Below are 25,085 nucleotides of genomic sequence, written 5' to 3'. Positions count from 1 at the left end.
TCTAGTGACCATAAGTCTGCAGTAATACTGGGTATCATGTCTAAGATTAAGAACTAAAAGGATCATAGGAGAAAGATATCATGATTATCTACTGCTGCATAATGAATAAACAAACTAATGGCTGAAAAGTTGATTATTGTTATATTTTCATTATTATTAAAAAAGAATGGTTTATTTCACAGATCCTACAACCTGTGCTATGCTCACCTGAAAGAATCTACTAGTCGTGAAAGCTGGAGGATTAGCTGGAGTCTCACTGAATGATCTTTCTCTCATTTTCCTCTCTCAATCCTTTGCCCCAAGCATTGTATCTCTTCTGCCTGCTGGGAAAAAAAAAATGCTTATGTGGTCATATTTTCCAGGAGCCCAAATCCAGTAATGTCTAGGCCTTCTAAGAGATTTGGCTTGATATCATTTTTGCCACCTGCTATTCCTATAAGTAACCCTCAGGCCCACCCCTGTTTCAGAAGGAGACTATACAAGAATCTAATACTGAGAGCATAGTTCCTTGGGAATCATCATTTAACAGATAATTGTGGTACATCATTTGTTTCTGAGGGATTCACATTTCTCCCCACATTAAAATGCACTCACTTTCTCAACTCCCAGAACAGCAGATGTCTCTTGGTATCACAGAATCAGGATGCCAGGCTTGAGATTTGGAATATAGTGAGGTCCAGTTGTGTATAAGGATCTTCAGCTGTCAGAGCACTTTATCTGAATTCCTTTAAACTAGGTAGACAAGTTAACTTACACACACACACACACATCCAGTATGCAATGTTGAGATTAGGACAGGAAAACAAAAACGGACAATTTTTACAAAGAGAGATTGTAAAAGGCACAGAGCAGGATATGGTACCTTGTAATTCTGAAATCTAATCAGATACATGGCAAGTCATGCCAAATGTCACCAAACATGACTTGCCAAGATGTGGCATGACTTATATGCAGAGTACATCATGCAAAATGGTGAATTACAAGCTGAATGAATTACAAGCTGGAATTAAGACTGCTGGTAGAAATATCAACAACCTCAGATATGCAGATGATAGCACCCTAGTGGGAGAAAGTGAAAAGGAACTGAAGAGCCACTTGATGAAAGTGGAAGAGGACAGTGAAAAAGCTGGCTTATAGTTAAACATTCAAAAAGTTAAGATCATGGCATCTGGTCCCATCACTTCATGGCAAATAGATGGGGAAACAATGGAAACAGTGGCAGACTTTATTTTTGGGGGCTCCAAAATCAGTGTGGACAGTAACTGCAGCCATGAAATTAAAAGATGCTTGCTCCTTGGAAGAAAAGCTATGACAAACCTAGACAGCATGTTAAAAAGCAAAGACATCACTTTGCTGACAAAGGTCTGTCTAGTCAAGCTATGGGTTTTCCAGTAGTGATGTATGAATGTGAGTATTGGAACATAAAGAAGGCTGAGCGCTGAAGATTTGATGTTTTCAAATTGTGATATTGGAGAAGAGTCTTGAGAGTTGCTTACACCTCAAGGAGATCAAACCAGTCAATCCTAAAGGAAATCAACCCTGAATATTAACTGGAAGGACTGATGTTGAAGCTGAAGCTCCAATACTTTGGCCACCTGATGTAAAGAGCTGACTTATTAGAAAAGACCTTGATGCTGGGAAAGATTGAAGGCAGGAGGAGAAGGGGACGGCAGAGGATGAGATCATTGGATGGCATCACCAACTCAATGGACATGTGTTTGAGCAAACTCCAGGCAATGGTATAGAACAGGGAAACCTGGTGTGCTGCAGTCCATGAGGTCACAAATAGTCAGACACAACTTAGCAATTGAACAACAACAATCAGTTACATGATGACAATTGTTTGATGAGGTTCCAGTTCTGCTCCATGTTTCCTGAGAATTCTCTGAGTCATCTTTCATTTTCCGTAAGAAGAGTTTTTCTTTTTCATCTCAGTGTCTTTTTAGCCTGTTCCCTGCCTGAGAAATTTGAGTATATTGAAATTTTATATATCTTTTAATTTGGGGTCTCTTGTTACTGTCTTTCTCTTAAGTTTATAAAATTCTTTCACAAAACTGTGTATCTCTCAGGTCTCATAATCCATTCCATTACACAAAGGCAACACCACACAACATCTCTTTTTGAGTCACACCCTTCTACTTTAGACTGAGAATTAGGGTGCTGAGGTATAATGCTATCAGGATTCTTAGAATAACTATTATTCTTGGAATAAATATTATCTTAGGGACTAATAGGAATATATATAAGATTTTCCAAAAGTCATGTTTTCCTCCTTGAGAATTAGGTATCCAGTTGACATTTTTTGAATATCACTAAAAACTCTGAGAACCACACCCTGACTTAAGGCTATTTTTAATGGCAAGACCATACATTTAGTATTTATTTTAATAATATTTCTTACCTGGAGATTTTTGCCAAGAGAGAGACTGGAGGTGAGAAATAGTTTTGAGCTCAGTAACCACTGACTTCTCCATATTTCCTCTAAATTATGATTTAAACATGAACAATCCCTTCTATAGCTCATCTTACCCCTTCACTATTCTATTCTAGGCAGTTAACAGGAGCCAACCGGCACTTTCAATATCCTGTCTGGAAATTTCATAGCCATATCCGCTAGCTCAATGTGAGGACTTTTTATCTTCCACTTTAATGCATTCAAGAGTTTTGCTGATTATTCTGGACTTAACTCAGGTCTACTTAATTAAGTTTTGTGATAGAAATTTTCTCACTGTCCTTTCAGAATTTATTAGCAGTTTTCCTTCGGATCTTTGCCTGCTACCCAGTTTCAAAATGAATGCCACTTAATTTCAGGTATCTGTTACAGAAGCATCTCCCTCGGTGTCAATTTCTATTGTGACAATCTCTTGTACCAAAATTCACTATTCAAAATTTGCTGACTTAATGACCATTTTATAATTTTTCACAATTGTTCAATACTGCTTGGGCCCATCTGGGCATATATCCTTCTTGTCTTGCCAGTGGTCACTTGTTTGTCTGCATGTCTCTTACCAGTTGCCAGAGATTGGGCTTTCCTTTCCCGTGTCATCTCAGATGGTCTCCCTTTCCACATGAGTGCTCTAATTGATTGTTCCCTGGGGATCTTCTTTCAGGGTTGGAGGATCCCTTACATGATAGTTCTGATTTCCAAAATGCAAACATAGAACCTGCCAGGCCTTCTTAAAGCTTAGGCCAGGGACTGACACAATGCCATCTCCACCAGATTCTCTTAGTTAACACAGGGCCAGCCCACATTCATGCAGAAGGAATGAAACAAAGAGCAGTTACTAGGATACATGATTAATTTAGGTAAAATCACAGGCAACAGACCATTGTAGGCTAATGTTCACCAGTTCTGGAAGTTTTACAAAGAACACACTACAGCCACATTGTATTAGGAATGCTCTACTAAAAATAAAGTAACTGCACCTAAATTTAAAAGAAATTTACCTTACATAATAAGGAGGGTCCATAGAGAGAAAGCATGCTTCGTGTACATTCTCAGGGATCATACCATGGGCCCTGTTCTTTCTGTCTTTTCATTCTCTGATTCTCAGTAGGCTGACTTTCCTCTTCATCTACCCTGGCTAATGATTAACATGAGACTGGTATAGATCCACGTGTCAAGATGTTATTGCAGGTGGAAAAGCTATAAATGGGACAAAATAGATTGTGAGTCAGGTTGTTATCAGAAAAGCAAAACTAGGAGACTTTTACATCCTCTTCATTGTACAATTTGTATCATCTGGCTACTCCCAGCAGTATGGGAAAAACTGCAGGCTAGAAAGATGCTGATCATTTCCTGTCACTGCAAAAACATTTGATAAGCAGGCTATTTGGCAAAAACCTATAGCTTTAGGGAAAATAAATTCAATATACAAGAATATTGGTGTGTTTTGGATACTCTTTAATTCTTTCAGCAAAAGGGTATACAAGGTTTATAATATTGTTTGGAAATAATTTGTAAACAGAGATAAAAAAAATGTAACTCCGATAACAAAAGTTGTCTGTCAGTAGTCTGTAATCCAAATTGTGCTAAGTTGCTTCAGTCCTGTCTGACTCTGTACGACCCTATGGACTGAAGCCCACCAGGCTCCTCTTTCCATGGGATTCTCTAGGCAAGAATACCAGAGTGGGTTGCCATGCCCTCCCTCCGGGGATCTTCCTGACCCAAGGATTTAATCCATGTCTCTTACATCTCCTGCATCGGCAGGTGGGTTCTTGCTTGGTAAATCCCATGTACAGAAGAGACTGACAGGCTACAGTCCATGGGGTTTCAAGAGTTGAAAATGAATTGTGACTAAACAAAAACAACAATGGTGGAAAAATCAACTATTATTATATTCCAAATAAAGGAGAAACAATGATTATTTAGTGCCCTTTTCAAGAACTTCTTATTAAATATTATCAGACAGTTAATGTGATACTGTTAAATGGCAAAGGTTAAATATAATATTTGCATTCACATCAGTAGGAGCCTACTGGCTCTCATTCAAATCAGTTATGTTTATGGCTTAGGTTCATGGCTATCAAGCTTGAGATTGAACTTCTCAGCTTCCCTTGTAGCTAGGTGTGCCTACTGCCTAAATTCTTACTAAAGAGACACAGCATCAAACACATCTTAAATATGACTGGCAATAACTCACTCTTTCTTTACCTTGCTCCCAAATGAAAACAGTAATGACCAGAACAACATTTATAGTTTTGTGATGTGGATTGTTGTTGTTCAGTCACCAAATCATGTCTAACTTTTTGTGACCCCATGGACTAAAGCATACCAGGCCTCTCTGTCTCTCACCACCTCCCAGAGTTTGCCCAAGTTCATGTCCAATGAATTTGTGATGCCATCCAGCCATCTCATCCTCTGTCACTGTCTTCTCCTTCTGCCTTCACTCTTTCCCAGTATCAGGGGCTTTTCGAATGAGTCGACTCTTTGCATCAGGTGGCCAAATATTGAAGCTTCATCTTTAGCATCAGTCCTTCTCACTTCCTGATGAATATTCAGGGCTGATTTTCTTTAGGACCAACTGTGGTATAGATAGCAAAGCCAATTTGCTGGCTGCCTGTACTGTTTCATGGAACATTGAATTCCTGGACCTGCAATACACGTGTTTAGACACAAAAATGATGAGATTTATTTCTTTAACAAATTATTCTTTACTCTAGCCAATAAAAACTTGTGTATTGGAAGGCTTGCTGCCTGCCACAAAAGCCTAACAACAACAACAACCAAAAGTGTGGGTGTTACACTGCAGTCAGAGTGAAGGTAGTGCATTTATTTAAAATGTCACCTCTGGTAACTGGAAGAGCACACCGCTTGCCTAAGGAGCCTGCAAGTCTAAGAGAAGCTATTGGAAAGAGTCAGAATGTTGCCATGAGTTAGCTGTTTATTGCTGCATTTAGCCAGCTTATTTCAAGAATTAATGAGCTCAAGCAAGAACCAGACAATTTTCAAGCAGAGATTGAAGGGAATAGAAGGAATTTTGAAATGAAGGCTCTGATTGTTTTTATCATCCTAGCAGTAGGAAATAACCCTGTTGCATAGACCCTTTCTACCAGGGCCTGTTAAGAATTCTCAGCACAACAAATGAATCTGTAGATGATTTGTGCCAATGAGCAGATTAAGGGTGTTGCTTTCCAAATAAGCCTATTGTTTTATATGGTTTTATGTTTTCAATAGAGCCATCATTAAAATGATAGCACAAGCTACTCACTGACTGAAGAAGAGAACCATTCCATGAGAGCAGGTTTAATAATTATCTCCAAAAAGAACCTTGGAGGTGGTTTCAAGCACATGGAAATAACTGGAACAATTGCACCAGAAGCTCACTGAGGTTTTGTTTTGTTTTTTTTTTTAAGGAATTGTTTCACTAAGAAAGTCATATATTCAGCCTTCAAAAATTTTCTAGCTCCCAAATCAATGGGAACAGAAGCAGGCTATAAACATTGGCTGTGCTCCTGAGAAAAGCAATCTCTTTAATATCCATGCAGATGTGACTAGGGACGATATACAATAAGAATACATTTTTTTCAAAGAGAAAGCCAGGGGCCACAAAGGAGATAAATTTTTTCCAATAAGCAGAAATGACTTCTAAGCAAGAAACTTACTTTAGTGCTGGGCAAAGAGTCTTTGCAGTTCTTTTCCAGCAAAATAGCTTTGCTCTGACAAGGGACTGCCTGCCTGATCATTCTTGACTTTTCTAAATGGAAAAAATATATATATTATAATTGCAATATTCTTACTCCAAGTAAGTTATATATTTGGTGTGAATAATAAGCAGATAATTTATCTTGTGGTGAGGACTTCTCCCAAATATCCTAGTATTTGATCTGACTCTTGAGAGTCCCTTGGACTGCAAGGAGATCCAACCAGTCCATTCTAAAGGTGTTCATTGGAAGGACAGATGGTAAAGCTGAAACTCCAATACTTTGGCCACATGATGCGAAGAGTTAACTCATTGGAAAAGACTCTGATGCTGGAAGGGATTGGGGGCAGGAGAAAAAGGAGACAATGGAGGATGAGATGGCTGGATGGCATTGCCGACTTGATGGACATGAGTTCACTCAAATTCCGGGAGGTGGTGATGGACAGGGCCTGGCGTGCTGCAATTCATGGGGTCACAAAGAGCTGGAAACGACTGAGCAACTGAACTGAACTGATAATGAATAACATCCTCAGTTGATTTCCTTGTAAAGGTTGCTATTCAGTTACTAAGTCATGTCCGACTCTTTGAGACCCCATAGACTGCTGCACTCCTCTGTCCTCCACCGTCTCCTGGAGTTTGCTTAAGTTCATGTCCATTGAGTCTGTGATGCTATCTAACCACCTCATCCTCTGTCACTCCCTTCTCCTTTTGCCTTCAATCTTTCCCAGCATCAGGGGCTTTTCCAATGTGTTGGTTCTTCACATTAGGTGGCCAAAGTATTGGAGCTTCAGCATTAGTCTTTCCAATGAATTTTCATCTTTGTAGAAGGGGTGATGCATTTAGGGAAAAAAAAAAAAAAAAGATAGGCATCAATACTCTGGTGGAAGATTGTGACACAGACTGTTCTCTTTTCCTCTTAGTATTAGGTTGGTCCATGCATATCTGTGGTTTCAGACCATGAATTTTAAATCCTTATCCCTAGACTCCAGAGAAGGCAATGGCACCCCACTCCAGTACTCTTGCCTGGAAAATCCCATGGACGGAGGGGCCTGGTGGGCTGCAGTCCATGGGGTCACTAGGAGTTGGACATGACTGAGCGACTTCACTTTCACTTTTCACTTTCATGCATTGGAGAAGGAAATGGCAACCCACTCCAGTATTCTTGCCTGGAGAATCCCAGGGACAGGGGAGTCTGGTGGGCTGCCGTCTCTGGGGTTGCACAGAGTCGGACACGACTGAAGCGACTTAGCAGCAACAGCAGTAGCAGCATACCTAGATTCAAACATATCTTTATTCATCAAAATAAGAACCATTAAAATTAACATATTTTTGCTAATGAGAAGTAAGTTTGTTTTTCTCATAGCATAAAAGTCCATGCTTTGGGATTTGAAGAGGTCTTGAAAGCATGTGCTGCTTCCTGTTGGTTGTGGAAACATTTCCCTGCAAAAATTTGTCGAGATGCTTGAAGTAGTGGTAGTCACTTGGTGAGAGGTCAAGTGAATATAGCAGATGAGGCCAAACTTCTTAGCCCAATTCTTTCAACTTTTGAAGTGTCCATTGTTCTATGTGCAGTCAAGCATTCTCCTGGAGGAGAATTGGGCCCTTTCTGTTGACCAATGCTGGTTCCAGGCATTGCAGTTTTTGGTGCATCTCATTGACTTGCTGAACATACTTCTCAGATATAACAGTTTCATAGGGATTCAGAAAGCTATAGTGGATCAGATGGGCAGCAGACCATGAAGCAGTGACTGTGACCTTTTTTTGGTGCAGGTTTGGATTTGGAAAGTGCTTTGGGACTTCTTCTCAGTGCAACTACTGAGCTAGTCATTGCCCGTTGTGATGTACAATCTACTTTTTGTTACATGTCACAATGTGCTCGAGAAATGGTTCTTTATTGTTGCATAGAATAAAATAATATGACATATCAAAATTATGATTTTTTTTTTATTTGCAGTCAGGTCATGAGGCATCCCTGGTAGGCTTCCCTGGTGGCTCAGAGGGTAAAGTGTATGCCTGCAATGCAAGAGACCTGGGTTTGATCCCTGGATTAGGAAGATCCCCTGGAGAAGGAAATGGCAACCTATTCCAGTACTCTTGCCTGGAAAATCTTATGGATGGAGAAACCTGGTAGGCTACAGTCCATGGGGTTGCAAAGAGTCAGATATGACTTTCACTTTCATGAGGCATCCACTTATTGAGCTTTTTCACATTTCCAACTTGAAGCATCAAATGCTGGATGACCATAGAATGATCATTGTTGAGTTCTTCAGCAACTTCTCCTGTAGTTGTAAGAAGATCAGCTTTGAGGATTGTTCTCCATTGGTCATTGTCAACTTCCAATGGCTGACCACTGCACTTCTCATCTTCAAGACTCTAACCTCCTTTGAAAAACTTCTTATCACTGCACTGAACATTCTTTAGCAGTTTCTGAGCCAAATGCTTCGTTGATGTTGCAAGTTATTTTTGTTGCTTGAGGACCCATTTTGAACTTGATAAGAAAATAATTCAAACTTGCTTTTTGTCTAACATGATTTCTATAGTCTAAAATAAATATAAAATAAGCATCAAGTAATGTCATTAACAACAACAATAACAAAAGCAAAAAGTGAGTAATGTGCATGAAAATGATGTATAACATAACCCCATTTATTTAAGAATGTATTCCAATATCAAATAGCAAATTTCAACAATGCAAAAACTGCAATTACTGTGCACCAACCTTGTAATAACTGTCCCTCCATTAGAATTTAAACTGGCATATGTCATCTAGAAACAAGTGCTTTATTACACTTTAGACAAAGGGATATGCAGAGAAGTGATATATGCAACCTCTACATCACATATTCAGGGGAAATGCTGCTTGCTCTTTAATATCTTTTCTTCCCCTCACGGTGAACCTGTTGGATTGTATCTTTTATACATGTCACATAGATATACGTCCCATCTCGCATGTTCTTACAATCAGGCATCCTCAAAGTTTATTGGATTCTATGTTGTGACCTTGTCAATTTTGTTTGAGACTTCTGATTATCCTGACAAATGGTGTATGATAAAAGTGATGGCCTAGGAATTCTGAGTCCAGTTCATAAAAAAAGGAAGAAAGAAAGAAATTGTTTCTATTTGGCTTCTGTTTCTGAATGTTCAACTTTGGAATGTAGACACTATACTGTAAGGGAGTGCAAGACATATGGAGAGACCATACATTGATGCTCTTTTCAATATCCATAGCCGAGTTCTCAGAGAATAGTCTGCATCAATTGCCAGCTATGTAAATGAGCAAAAGGTCATAAAATTCAAGCCTCACAAGGCAATGCCAGAATATGAAAAAAAAAAAAAGAATCTGAACACTGGATGACCTTACAGCACAGAGATGTCTATTTGGATTACTTTCCCTCCTTTTGATGTTTTCAATGAGAAACAAGTATTTACCTTATTGGAAACTTTGAAGATTGAGGATCAAATATAGCGGTAGTATAAGACTGAAGCTTTCGTAGCTTCCTCCTACTGTAGGATGTTTGGGTAACATAGAGCTTTGCCCATATGGTAGTCTATGTCTGTATGTGTGTGCTGCTGCTGCTGCTGCTAAGTCGCTTCAGTCGTGTCAGACTCTGTGTGACCCCATAGGTGGCAGCCCACCAAGCTCCCCCATCCTTGGGGTCCTTCAGGCAAGAATACTGGAGTGGGTTGCCATTTCCTTATCCAGTGCATGAAAGTGAAAAGTGAAAGTGAAGTCGCTCAGTCGTGTCTGACTCTTAGTGACCCCACGGACTGCAGCCTACCAGGCCCTTCCATCCATGGGATTTTCCAGGCAAGAGTACTGAAGTGGGGTGCCATTGCCTTCTCCGATGTGTATGCTAGTTGCTTCAATTGTGTCCAGCTCTTTCAACTCCTTAGACTACAACCCACAAGGCTCCTCTGTCCATGGAATTCTCCAGGCAAGAATACTGGAGTGGGTAGCCATTCCTTTCTCCAGGGTTTCTTCCCTGACTCAGGGATCGAACCCTGGAATCCTATATTGCAGATGGATTCTTTACTATCTGAGCCACCAGGGAAGTCCAAAACAAATATATTCTAATTCTGGAGGTCAGAATTCAAAAATCAATATAATGGGAGGACCTGGATCCTTCTGAAGGCTTAGTGATCAGTCCATTCCCTTGCCTCTTCCAGCTTTCACAGGCTGCCTGCATCCCTTGGCTTATCCTGCTCCACTCCAACCTCTGGTCTTATTGCCACCTCATTGTATTTCTATTTTTTTTTTTTTTAATTTTCTTCCCCATGTCTTATCTTTAGTCTGCCTCTTGTAAGACCTCTGTGATTCATTAGGCCACCAGGATAATCCAGAATAACCCCCATTTCAAAATGTTTAATAACTTCCACAATGTCTTATTTATCATGCAAATTAATATATTCACAGGTTCCAGGATTTTGGACATGGGACATCTTTGAGAATCCATCATCAATCTATTGCAGTCCCCATGAAACATACAACCTCTTAAGAAATGTTGAAAACATCTTGAATGAGAATTAATTCTTTAGAAACATTACTTAATAGTGTTAGAAAAGTTTATTAATGTTATTTCAGTCCATATTCTCCAGTGAAAATGTTTACTCTGTGACTTATGCCTGCACTATTTGGAATACAACCTTGCAGTAGCCAAAGTCATTTTCCTTTCTCCTTTTCTTCCTTTATGAAAATTGTTATTTATTATAGCTCACGTTAATACCTTATCTGCCTTCAGGTAGAGAATGAGAGAGTTCTAAAAGTAAATAAGTCAGGCAGAGGAATCATTGGATATCTCAAGTATATTTCTGTTACTCTATGTACATTTTTTTTCCCAACTACAATTTTATTTTTAAACTTTACAAAATTGTATTAGTTTTGCCAAATATCAAAATGAATCCGCCACAGGTATACATGTGTTCCCCATCCTGAACCCTCCTCCCCCATCCCTCCCCATACCATCCCTCTGGGTCGTCCCAGTGCACTAGCCCCAAGCATCCAGTATCGTGCATTGAACCTGGACTGGCAACTCCTTTCATACATGATATTTTACATTAAGGCGGCTTTTCTGGTGGCTAAAATGGTAAAGAATCTGCCAGCAATGCAGGAGCCGCAGGAGCCACAGGTTTCCATATCTGGGTTTGGAAGATCCCCTGGTAAAGGGTGTGGCAACTCACTCCAGTATTCTTGCCTGGAGAATCCCATGGACAGAGGAGCCTGGGGGGTTACAGTCCACGGGGGTCACAAAGAATCAAACACAAGTGAAGCAACTTGGCAGGCACACGCATGTTCATTTAAAAAGACCTTGTGATGGTGTCACCAGCAAAACATATTAACAGTTCCCAGGAAGTATACATATTAATATCATCTGGGTAATAAAATAAAGCCTCCCCCCCCCCCCCCCCACAGTGCTTAATCTGGTCTGGTTCACAGAGGTCCGTGTGCAGAAGCCTAACATCTGGCAACTCAGACCAGAGTTTCTTCTGTGAAAAAAACTTCCTCTGACACCTCAGCTCAGGGTACCATTTGCAGATGCTGCTGTTGCTGCACAAGATGCTCAATTCAAGATGGTGATGGTAGGCCACGTGCAGTGGCGCTCAGACCTCTGAGCCGCGCAACTGCACAAGCCTCGCGAGAACTCCTTGCCTGACTGAGGAGAACCTCAAACGCAGCCGCTGAGGGTCTGTTTGGAAGACTATGGATGCTAGAGTGAGAGCTCACACCTTTTCAGAACTGAACTCGATATTGTTTTATTAGTACGAGTTACACCAGGAGGACACTTTTCGGAGCCTGACTGCCAAGGATTGCTAACACATTTTGGCCCACCCTGGCTCCTGTAGGAACACGGCGGAGACTTTGGGAGGTTTGTTTGAGGATGCCGAGATCTGGTTTTAGTTTACTGTGATGGGGTACAATGGCGTCAGCCTGTAGTTGAATTAATAGCAACTCTGCACACACCGCATTGCCCACAGGGTCATCTGTACTATGTATCGTTGGGGATTGAAGACTGAAACTCATTCGAATCTGCCTGCTGCCCTTGGCTGTCCTTCCTTTGGTGCAGGATGCCCTGGATGACAGGGACCTGTGGATGAGAGGGAAGCCTCAACACTCTGCCCATTGTCTCGCCTGATCCCTGAACTAAGCAGTAGTAGACGCACCAGCGCTTTTTGTGCTCCCGACCTCCATGATTAACAGTAAATTTTGCCTTGTCACTTCCGGTTTGGTAAAGAACGCTGAGCAGCCCTGTGAAGCCGCTGTTGCTGCACAAGATGTGCAGCCTGAGCTGAGACCCAGAAAGGCCCAGGTAGTGAGGATTAGCTGATAAAACGGGTTGAAGATGCTGGACCTGAATTTCTGAAATGAGCTTGAGGCCCTTTGAGCCACTTAACCAGATTCTGAGCTGCTAGTGAGAAGAGGAAACACCGACTTCCACCCTCTAGAGGCAAACGTTGGGTGTTTCTTCATCGTTGGAGGTTCTTCAGGCTCTTCTCCCAGCAACAGCACAGACTACCAGCTGCCCCAGTGATCTGGTGAGTACCTCATGGGAATCCCTTGTGCACTTAGCTCTCAGTGGGCTGGGAGTCTGAAAGTTCCTCTTGTTTGGCTGCAAGGGAAAAAGAGAAGACCCCCATTATTAGAGGTGACAGATTTCACATCCATTCTATATAGGCTGTATAACACAGCTGTATCTTAAGAGGTGAAAATCAGATTGTCTCAATTTATAATATATCATAAGTGAGACAGGAGGGCTCTTCCAAAAGCAGAGCAGTTTATTTCTATTGGAATATACTTGTCTAAGTGAAAGCGTTATGAAGTGTGAATAGATACATCTAATAAGCTCTCATGACAGGATTTTATTTTCTTTTTGCATGTATACTGACCATATCTCTTCTGAGTGCCACTGAAGCCTAAAATTTCCATATACACATTAATTATGTTCAGCATTGACCCCTGTTAAAGTGAAAGTATTAAAATATTAATTTAACATATGATCATTATATAAAGGAGTCTGGGCTTTCAAAATATGTAAAACCAATGAAACTATTTACAATAAAACAAATTAGATTTTGTGCAAAACTGAACAGTAAAGGCAAGAATTAATGTAATGCTTTCTCTGCATTATCTAGCAGGAATAGTTTTGCAGCAATAATTAACCTGAAACTGTCAGGTTCTGTGGACTTGGTCTGAATTAGAAGGTGGTAACTAGGCTATTCCTAATTTTAACTTATCTTCAATATGATATCATAGGACATATTTCACGAAGTTTTAGTTGTATTTATGTGTGCTTGTTAAGGAGAGCAGCAACAATAATTTTAAAGATTTTAAGAAACAAATTTAACAGTTAAATATTTTTAAAGCAAGCACAGAGTCTTATGCATGTTTACATTTTGATTGAGAAGTGGCTAGTAGTTTTCCTTCTGCCCTTTAAAGCTCATTTACTTCTCCAATTTAAGTACAGTATTCACTGTTCAAATTACCATGATTTATAGAGCAGATTCTTCCCTTATTCTAGCAGGATACTTTATTATTTAATTACAAGATTTTTTCCCAATTACCCTAAAAGTCAGTTATATTTGTTATAAACTCTATATTCTTTAAATAACTTAAATCAAATACTAACATAATACAGAAAGGACCACTAAGTAAAATAAAACATCTTTATCAATTTAGGATTGGACAATTTCTCTAAAGTTTTCAAGAAGGTGTCTTAGCCATGCTTTATTTGCTAGCTAAGTTTTGCTGAATAAAGTTTATTTCCGTGCCAATTACATTTGATTCTTAAAAAAGATGAAATTATGTAGACAAAATATAAATATTAATATTTTTTTCCCATGAATATAATGTAGCTACTGTCATCTGATGTAAAGAACAAGGATTTAATGAAACAAATTCTATTAAGATACAAAATGTAAAATGATGAGCTTGAACAGTCACCTACAGTGCCTGAAAAACCTGCTAAAAGTTTTCCTTTAATTTCTTATGTGCATGTTAGTCGCTCAGTCGTATGCAACTCTTTGCCACCCCATGGACCGTAGTTCACCGATAGGCTGCTCTGTCCGTGGATTCTCCAGGCAAGAGTACTGGAGGGGGTTGCCTTTCCTTCTCCTTAATTGCTTATGAAGCTATAACAAAGAGATAAAATGTGGCTGTCCCTTTAATTTCATAGAAGAATGAGAACATATAGCAAGATCTAGAAATCGGTTGTTGGAAAAGGAAGAGACTGAAATAACCAACATCAGTGAGAAAGATTTTTAAGTATGTTCTTGGACTACATTTTTTCCATTACCTACCCTACACTAAGGAGATGGAGAAGGCAATGGCACTCCACTCCAGCACTCTTGCCTGGAGAATCCCATGGATGGAGGAGCCTGGTAGACTGCAGTCCATGGGGTCGCTAGGAGTCGGACACGACTGAGCGTCTTCACTTTCACTTTTTACTTTCATGCATTGGAGAAGGAAACGGCAACCCACTCCAGTGTTCTTGCTTGGAGAATCCCAGGGACGGGGGAGCCTGGTGGGCTGCTGTCTATGGGGTTGCACAGAGTCGGACATGACTGAAGTGACTTACCTTACACTAAGGAGAAGGCAATGGCAACCCACTCCAGTACTCTTGCCTGAAAAATCCCATGGAGGGAGGAGCCTGATAGGCTGCAGTCCATGGGGTCGCTAGGAATCCGACACGACTGAGTGACTTCACTTTAACTTTTCACTTTCATGCATTGGAGAAGGAAATGGCAACCCAGTCCAGTATTCTTGCCTGGAGGATCCCAGGGACGGGGGAGCCTAGTGGGCTGCTGTCTATGGGGTCGCATAGAGTCAGACACAGCTGAAGCGACTTAGCAGCAGCAGCACCCTACACTAAAGCAATTTCAGTGGTACCTAAACAAGGAATGTAAACAAATATATTTTCCAAAACCTTAAGATTTTGCTTCACATGCATTCTTTAGTTCTAAATTCTAGACTTATTTATTGCATTGACTACAAAAATAGAAAAAAACAATCATCAATTTGAAAGAAAATTTCTCTGAAACCCCCAAAGCTCAATACTGATGTGCCTCACCTATAAACTAATCTATTTCTAAAACAGACTATAACATTGAATTCATAATTCCTGTGGCATGAGACTTTCTCACTACATTTACTTTATTATGGAAATTAACCTGTCTCGTATGCAAAGGAAGTAACACAGGGTTAATTCTAGGACATGGAGAAGTTCAACATGATCAAGGATACAGCACAGATGTGCAATTAAATGTATTAGTCAGGGAAACTTCCAGTGAGAAAAGAGAGTTCAAGTTCAGAAGAGCAGGTGACTACCATGAAAAGTTGAAAATTAGCACCTCAAAATTCACCTAGGAGAAATATGCATTCCTCTGTCCTCATATAAGATGCAAAAGAGGAAAATTTCAATTTGAGCCTTGATTTTATAGTCACAATACAAAGATGAGTAAACAACACACACAAAATCAAAGTTGAATGAATGAAGTATGACAGATTAAGGACAAGAATCAAGTTCAAAGTATATATGATTGTATTTCTAAAAATACTTTTGATCAGGGATAAAATGTTAAGTAAGAAAGTATTTTACAAATAAGAAAATACTCAGAGAGATAAAGTGAAGTCGCTCAGTCATGCCCGACTCTTTCCGACCCCATGGACAGTAGCATGCACCAAGCTCCTCCGTCCATGGCATTTTCCAGGCAAGAGTACTGGAGTGGGTTGCCATTGCCTTCTCCAGGGAATCTTCCCAACCCAGGGATTGAACTCAGGTCTCCTGCATTGTAGACAGATGTTTACCATCTGAGCCACCAGGGAAGTCCAGAGAGATAAAATGGGACATGAAATCATGAGGTAAGAGAGGGCAATAGAAAATAGGCAGGTATATTTTTTTATAAGTAAAAAGGCTTGCTGAAATTAATACTATAAAATGTATATAAAAATTTTAAGAAACCAATAGAAATATATTTGCCATTGAGAATATTAACCATTCTCATGCAGGAAAAAGCCATGCATTTGTCTTACAAATAAAACAAAGTAAATTTTAGATATATCATTATATAGATACATGATCATAATTTATGAATAAATATATTTGGAAAAAATTTAGATTTGCTGAAAACATGCAAAGAAAATACAAAGTTTCCATACAGCCTTCATTTAATGTTCCTAATATTATATAATCATAGAAGGTTTTTCAAAAACAAGAAATTAACACTGGTACAGTATTCGTAAGTAAGTTAGAGACATTTGAATTTCTGCAGTTTTTCCACTAAGTTTTTTTGCTTTCTAGGATTCTATTCAGAATGCCACCAGTTTATTCAATCATCATGCCTCCTTGGTATCCTATGATCTGTAACAATCTTCTTTTGCTTTTCATGATCTCAACTGATTTAGAATATCTCTTAATTTGAGTCTTTCTGATTTCCTCATGGTTGCACTGAGTTTATAGTCTTTCACGAAGAATGCAACAGTAGCCAAGTTTCCCTCTTATCAAAATATATTGGCAATTAATTGTATCAATATGATTTTCACTAGTGATATCAACCTTCATCGGTTCAATAAACTTGAAATATAAAAATATACAGCAAATATTTAACTGACAGTTAAATATTTATGAACTTTCTATATAAACTAATTCAGATATAAATTTGTTTAAATATATATCTTTATAAATTATATAATTATAAGTGCATATGCAAATGTAAATATATAATTGCATATTTTATTCATCTATGCATATACATATTTAAAACTAGATTTGGCTACCTCAGTTTTTAAAATTATGTTTCAGGTGACTGTGACTGTGAAACCTTCTCAGTTGTGTCTGACTCTTTGCGACCCCACGGACTATACAGTCTGTGGAATTCTCCAGGCCAGAATACTAGATTGGGTAGCCTTTCCCTACTGCAGGGGATGTTCCCAACCCAGGGATCTAACCCAGGTCTACCGCATTGTAGTCAGATTCTTTACCAGCTGAGCCACAATGTTTCAAGTACAAAAGCAATTAAATAGAAAATTATAATCTGTAAGTATATGTAACAAAATAATATTAATGGAAAAATTATTAATGTTCTTAGCATCTAAAGAATGTAAGCAAACAAATTAAAAGTCTTCAACAGCAAGTGGGTGAACAAAAGTAGAACAACAGACAAAATATTGTAGTAACAGAAAATAAACTGAAGAGATTAGATTATTATTAACTTTTTAAAAAGTTCTACCTCACATATTAAATGAAAAAATACCCAGCCAGTATAAAACATATAGTTTTAATACAAAACTAGAACTTATAAAAATCATCTATTTGCCACTGTTATAGTAGAAATAAAAATTGAATGCTTGGATTATGGTGGGAGATTAAATAGTTGCAATTATTTTTTTTCCCTAAGAGCAATTTGCATTTCTTTATAAATATGCATGTCTATTAAATTTTTCAATTGTATTTAATATATATTTTTTTCCTTAGAGTACATTGGACCATAAACAAAATTACTTTAAGAATGATCATCATGGTGACATCTAAACAGTAAGTTGAAAACTCCCTAAATGCTTAACAGGGACAATAAAAATATACTATAAAAATTAATTCAATGCTATGTTTTCATTAACTAGTCCAATTAACGAACACTGGCATAGAAAAAGAATAAAATTGCTAAGTAGAAATGAAATTCATGTTATTTAATAATGTTTGTAATGCCATAGCAATATTATTATAAAGGAAAACAAATAAGAACTATATGTATGAATAAAGTCCAGAAATGTATACACCCAAATGCAGGTATTATTTAATAATAAAATCAGACTAGTAAATATGTTATTATTTTTCTCATTATTTTAAATATAAGTGCATGTATTTTTAACTTCTGTGACGAGAAGAAATTAGCTAACATGAGGTACAATGGGAGAAGGATATGGCAACCCACTCCAGTGTTCTTGCCTGGAGAATCCCAGGGACGGGGGAGTCTTGTGGGAGGCCGTCTATGGGGTCGCACAGAGTCAGACACGACTGAAGCGACTTAGCAGCAGCAGAGGTACAATGAGACATTATATTTCTTATGATAATGACATATATAAAAAGTAGTTTTTTGTATTTGAATGAAGATTGAGATTTCATTGTATACTGCTGATGTGTGGATATACAGTACCACACAGGTTTTTTTGAACCTCAGTTTTACTCAGTATATAGCAAGAGCTTTACATTTATTTCACTCTGAAGATCCTGTTTTGAAATAGACTTTTATTGGTTGCATTTATGTCTGATGTATTATATTAATGAAAATTGGACATTCACTAATACACTGACAATAGCAAACAGGTGAAAGTCACTTTGTATATCATGTTTGGTTTATATTTTTGTTTCTTTCGGGTGCAGGAATATAACTAAGCTCGAAACACCATTGAGTCTGAAGATCTACTAGGAAAGCAGGGAGACAAGCATATTAATAGAAGCTCAGAATGGATTGAAAGGTGATCTATAATAGGGAAGGAGGCTCCCACATCTGCAACATTGACTGAGGTTGTTTAAATTTATAGGGACCATTTAGTGATGCTCTATGAATTCTAAAAGAAGGGTGCAGTGGAGCATCGGCATTGTAAAACTTCTCAGTAAAAGGCCATTTCGTAGGTAAGGCACTCCCTTGGTCTGGTCAGGAAAGAATTGCACGACTTGACAAATGTAAATTAGACCAAGTGTTCAGGTCAGTTCAGTTCAGTTCAGTCACTCAGTCGTGTCCGATTCTTTGCAACTCCATGGACTGCAGCACCCCAGGCCTCCCTGTCCATCACCAATCACCAGAGTTTACTCAAACTCATGGGCATTCAGTTGGTGAAGCCATCCAACCATCTGATCCTGTCTTCCCCTTCTCCTCCCACCTTCAATCTTTCCCAGCATCAGGGTCATTTCAGATGAGTCAGCTCTTCACATCAGATGGTGAAAGTATTGGAGTTTTAGCATCAGCATCAATCCTTCCAAAGATACAGGACGGATTTCCTTTAGGATGGACTGGTTGGATCTCCTGCAGCCCAGGGGACTCTCAAGAATCTTCTTCAACACCACAGTTCAAAAGCATCAATTCTTCAGTTCTCAGCTTTCTTTATAATCCAACTCTCACATCCATACATGACTACTGGCAAAACAATAGTTTTGACTCTACAGACCTTTGATGGCAAAGTAATGTCTCTGCTTTTTAATATGCTATCTAGGTTGGTCATAACTTTTCTTCCAAGAAGCAAGCGTCTTTTAATTTAATGGCTGCAGTGATTTTGGAGTGATCTGCAAAACTCATTTTGCAGATGTGATCTGCAGTGATTTTGGAGCCCCCAAACGTAAAGTCTGTAACTGTTTGCACTGTTTCCCCGTCTATTTGCCGTGAAGTGATGGGACCAGATGCCATGAACTTAGTTTTCTGAATGTTGAGTTTTAAGCCAACATTTTTACTCTCCTTTTTCACTTTCATCAAGAGTCTCTTTAGTTCTTCACTTTCTGTCATAAGGGTGGTATCATCTGCATATCTGAGGTTATTGTATTTCTTCAGGCAGTCTTGATTTCAGTTTGTGCTTCATCCAGCCCAGTGTTTCTCATGATGTACTCTGCATATAAGTTACAGAAACAGGGTAATAATATACAACCTTGATGTACTCCTTTCCCTATTTGGAACCAGTCTGTTGTTCCATGTCCAGTTCTAACTGTTGCTTCCAGACCTGCATACAGATTTCTCAAGAGGCAGGTCAGGTGGTCTGGTATTCCCATCTCTTTAAGAATTTTCCACAATTTGTTGTGATCCACACTGTCAAAGGCTTTGGTATAGTCAATAAAGCAGAAGTACATCTTTTTCTGGAACTCTCTTGCTTTTTTGATGATCCAGTGGATGTTGGCTATTTGATCTCTGGTTCCTCTGCCTTTTCTATATCCAGCTTGAACATCTGGAAGTTCACGGTTCACATACTGCTGAAGCCTGGCTTGGAGAATTTTAGCAATATTTTGCTAGCATGTGAGATGAGGGAAATTGTGTGGTAGTCTGAGCCTTCTTTGGCATTGCCTTTCTTTGGGCTTGGATTGAAAACTGACCTTTTCCAGTCCTGTGGCCACTGCTGAGTTTTCCAAATTTGCTGGCATATTGAGTGCAGCATTTTCACAGCATCATCTTTCAGGATTTGAAGTAGCTCAACTGGAAATTCATATCCTCCACTAGCTTTGTTGGTTGTGATGCTTCCTAAGGCATCACATCATTTGACTTTACATTCCAGGATGTCTGGCTCTATGTAAGTAATCACACCATTGTGATTATTGGGGTCCTGAAGATCTGTTTTGTATAGTTCTCTGTATTCTTGCCACCTCTTCTTAATATCTTCTGCTTCTGTTAGGTCCATACCATTTCTGTCCTTTATTGTGCCCATCTTTGCATGAAGTGTTCCCTTGGTATTTTTAATTATCTTGAAGAGATCTCTGGTCTTTCCCATTCTCTTGTTTTGCTCTATTTCTTTGCATTGATTACTAAGGAAATCTTTTTTATATCTCCTTGCTATTCTTTGGGACTCTGCATTCAGCTGGGTATATCTTTATTTTTCTCCTTTGCCTTTCACTTCTCTTCTTTTCACAGCTATTTGTAAGGCCTCCTCAGACAACCATTTTGACTTTTTGTATTTCTTTTTCTTGCTGATGGTCTTGATCCCTGCCTCCTGAACAATGTCATGAACCTCAGTCCATAGTTCTTCAAGCACTCTATCTATCAGATCTAATCCCTTGAATCCTTTTGTCACTTCCACTGTATAATTGTAAGGGGATTTAGGTCATACCTGAATGGTCTAGTGGTTTTCCCTGCTTTCTTTAATTGAAGTCTGAATTTGGCAGTAAGGAGTTCATGATCTGAGCCACAGTCAGCTCTGGGTCTTGTTTTTGTTGACTAGCATAGAGCTTCTCCATCTTTGGCTGCAAAAATATAATCAGTCTGATTTAGGTATTGACCATCTGGTAATGTCCATGTGTAGAGTTTCTCTTGTGTTGTTGGAAGAGCGTGTTTGCTATGACCAGTGAGTTATCTTTGCAAAACTCTATTAGCCTTCACCCTTCTTCATTCTGTACTCCAAGGCCAAATGTACTTGACCAATTGTTACTTGTTATATGAAATCTGCCTCCATATAATGTAAAGAGGGGGAAAAACTTCTGATTCTGTTTAGATTGTAAAGGACAGTAGTAAAAACAATAGAAAACATTTACAGAACACTTAACCCTATGTCAGAAAACGTGCCAACCATTTTCACAAACATCATTTCACAGTTACTCACACATCACTTTGACGAGTTTCTGAAATGTTTCTATGCATTTTTAATGAGGCTTATTAGTAATTTGTCCAAAGTCACATATTAGTAAAAGAGAGACCCAGTTTTGAAATCCAGGCAGTCTTCCTTCAAAAACCGAGCCCTTCACCTTTACATGCTGGATATTATCAACTTCAGTTCAGTTCAGTTCAGTCGCTCAGTCGTGTCCGACTCTTTGTGACCCCATGAATCGCAGCACACCAGGCCTCCCTGTCCATCACCATTAGTTTTATTATTAAATATAAAGATAGACAAGCTATAGCTTTCTCCCTAGTGTCATTTCAGTTTGTAGGTTATTTTTATGACATACATTATTCATATCTGGGAAAGATGGAAAAGTTTTCTTAATTTATCTGTAGCGAATATTCTATGTGAAAAATTCTAATTAGCAAATTAATGTAACATACAGCAAATGTAATGTAATAAATGAATACAAATATAGGTAACGTACATTGACATTTTTAATGCTGGATTATGAATTTATATATGGGATAATTTTAATCTTCATTATTATGATTTTATTTTAAGCTTTCTAAAATGATTTAAGAATGTTTATTGTAGAAAAATGTTATATTGATTTCAAAAAAAGAGACAAATTGGAAAAACATCTAGGAAAATACAATATGCTTAAAAATAAAAGACTGGCAAATTTCACAAAAGTTGGTAATGAAGCCAAATTTTATAGCTTTGGAGACTAAACACTTGCCATCTTTTATAACATTTTATTTTTTAAAAATGTTTCTTTTTTAAACATTTCATTTTTAAAACTTAAGTGAGAAAAAAAATTTATCAGGTTCAAAAATGAATGTTACTTAGATTAACTTATTTTTAGAATGATATGGTACATTATCTTTAAAAATAAGATACAATTTAACATAGTTGTATGTTTTGTTTTCACAAAATGAGAAAATTATTTATTGACTCTGCTATTTCTCTGGAATTTCAAGAATTTCCTTCTTGATAATTTTCCTTTATAGTAATTTTCAAAAGTATTGCTGCTAAATATACCATAAATTATAGAAAATTATGAGAAGAAAAGTAAAACAAATAGTAAAATGGATTAATATATGAACTCTATGACTGGCCTATAGTGAACTACAGATATGTTAGTGATTTTTTGTAAAGTAATACTACCAACTATGTTATTTCTTTAAAGACTTATAGTTCTACTAGTCTTAATAATTATGTTATTAGTATTTTAGTCTTTATGTTAAACATCGTATTTGTATGATTTATTTTCTCTTTATGATAATGTTCTGAATATATGCTAATATTATCACTGTGTTGTTGATGGATATAATGACTTTTTAAAATTATTGGCTAAAATTAACAAAGCTGCTTGAATTGATCACTGGTATTCACATAAATGAACCTAATTGCAATTTATATGCCTTGTTATTATATGATACTCTTTTCACATGACAAGCTTTTAAAATTTACCAAAATGCTGTTAAACATCTAAATATAGCTATATTTACATTTTAAAATTTATTTTATCATTCTTAAAATAGTTAAAATGATTTTTAGTGATGTTGTATATTTCATGAATTGATATAAGAGAACAGCTTTCATAATTTAACAGAATATTTGTTAAAATTATGATATCTCTGTTATTTTTATATGTTAATAAAAATTTAATTTACCTTAATTTTAAAAAGTAATCTCATGAAAGTACTTAACTAAAAAACATAAAAATGAACTAAACTGTATTAGCTTCAATTCTTGATAGCAGAACATACATGCATATGCTACCTTAGAGGAACAATTAGCATTTTTCAGAATGAGGCAATGAAGTGATGAGAACAAGATAACAAAAGATAACAAGCAGGTTTTTTTTTTTTTTGGTACAAAATGATATATAAATATCATTTTATTTATATGAGAATATTACATAAATAAGAATATAGAAAGGCTTATACTCCTCAGATTCCCATAGCTCATTATTGGAACCGTTGTGACTTAATCCAGCATGAAGGAGGATTTCTTTGGAGGGAAAAATCTTGCTTCCCTTTATCTTAAGAGTTTTCTATCCTTACTCACCCCCACTTCACTATTCTGGAAACTCTTACTTTGTGCTTGGCTCCCCTTATAAGGTAAAAGTAACAGTAGTTTAACAAATGAACAAGATTCGCAGCACATTTGCTGAGATTCAATTCTCTGGACATAAATGTCCTGTTTCCAGTAGCATCCTTTGACAGGCTGAGTCTTTAGTTCTGTCTATGGTTCAGTTTTGTTCATCACCCATTAATGTCATGGTGAATATCAATGGAGCCTAGCAATGCTGAACAGTAGGGAAGAGTTTGAATGACTGACTAGCTCTGTTCAAGTCGTATCAATGTGTCCTTGCCTTACATAACAAGTGAAGGTTTGAATAGTCTTCAAGTACTGTGAACCATCCTAATTCAATTTTAAATTCAGTGAAATATGAGGAAATTATCTATGAAATGAAAATTCTCTGCCCTGTCTACTTTAATAAAATTTGTTAGAAATAAGTTATTCACAGTTCCTATATTAACATATTGGATTCTTTTCACACCGTTGAATATATGTTGTTCCTACACATCGCATACCCTGTTTATAAAATATATAGTAAAACTTATGAAATTAACATACTAAATTGATTTTAACCCTTTCTCAGTAACTATTAAGTTTCCATGTCTTTCCCTAACTACTAAAATTGCTTATTATTCACAACATCCCGCAAGATACGTACAAATAGATCTCTAATAAGAGAGTTCAGGAACTGTGGGGTCTATGACATATATTGACAGGAAAGAAGGTAAAGAATTAGCCTGCAACACAGGAGACCCAGATTTGATCCCTGGGTTGGAAAGATCCCCTGGAGAAGGGAATGGCAACTCACTCAAGTATTCTTGCCTGGAAATCACCAGGGACAGAGGAGCCTGGTGGGCTACAGTCCATGGGGTCACAATGAGCTGGACATGACTGAGAGACTAACACACACGTGTATGATGTATATTAGTTTCCTTTTCTTGGCATGTACTTTTTTAGTAAGTTAATGACAGAGTATAGCTGTATGCTTCTGGAGATGTTAATCTCTGATGTTGTTGAAGTGTGGCCCTAACAAGAAATTACACCTCTCAACCCAAAATGTGCTTGTTGTAAGATGTGCATAATTGTAAGAATTTGGATTTATTGAGTGGTTTGGAGTTGGGAGTGAACAGTAGACTAGAAAGGAGCAAGTATGGCCTTCTGTGGTGAAATAACTGAAAAAATTATATATTAGTCTATATGGTATAATCTAAAGAAAGAGAGCAGAGCCGAGTAACTAGAGCACATACTCTGCCTGCAACCAGACAGATGATCCAGAGCAAGCTCAAGTATTTATTCAAATTCTGCTCCATAATTTCCTACTGTCTCAGCCTCTGGAACTGTAATCTCTTAAGAAATGTTTTATTCCAGCCAGACTGAGGTCTATAACCTGGAAGACAGTCTCTCAGATAGCTGTGAGGAACTTCTCTGTAGAAGCATGGTTTTTGGCATAATTTTATATCTTGTCATAACAAAGAAGCATGGTAGGGGTACAATTCCTTCAAGGCTTAAGGGGGAAAAAACAGTATCATATGTACACAGTGGATCAGTAGGGCTTTTGCATCTGAGAATTG

This window comes from Bos indicus, chromosome 20 (genome assembly GCF_029378745.1).
Source record: "Bos indicus isolate NIAB-ARS_2022 breed Sahiwal x Tharparkar chromosome 20, NIAB-ARS_B.indTharparkar_mat_pri_1.0, whole genome shotgun sequence".
Lineage (NCBI taxonomy): Eukaryota > Metazoa > Chordata > Mammalia > Artiodactyla > Bovidae > Bos > Bos indicus.
Note: the sequence above shows the minus strand (reverse complement) of the source record.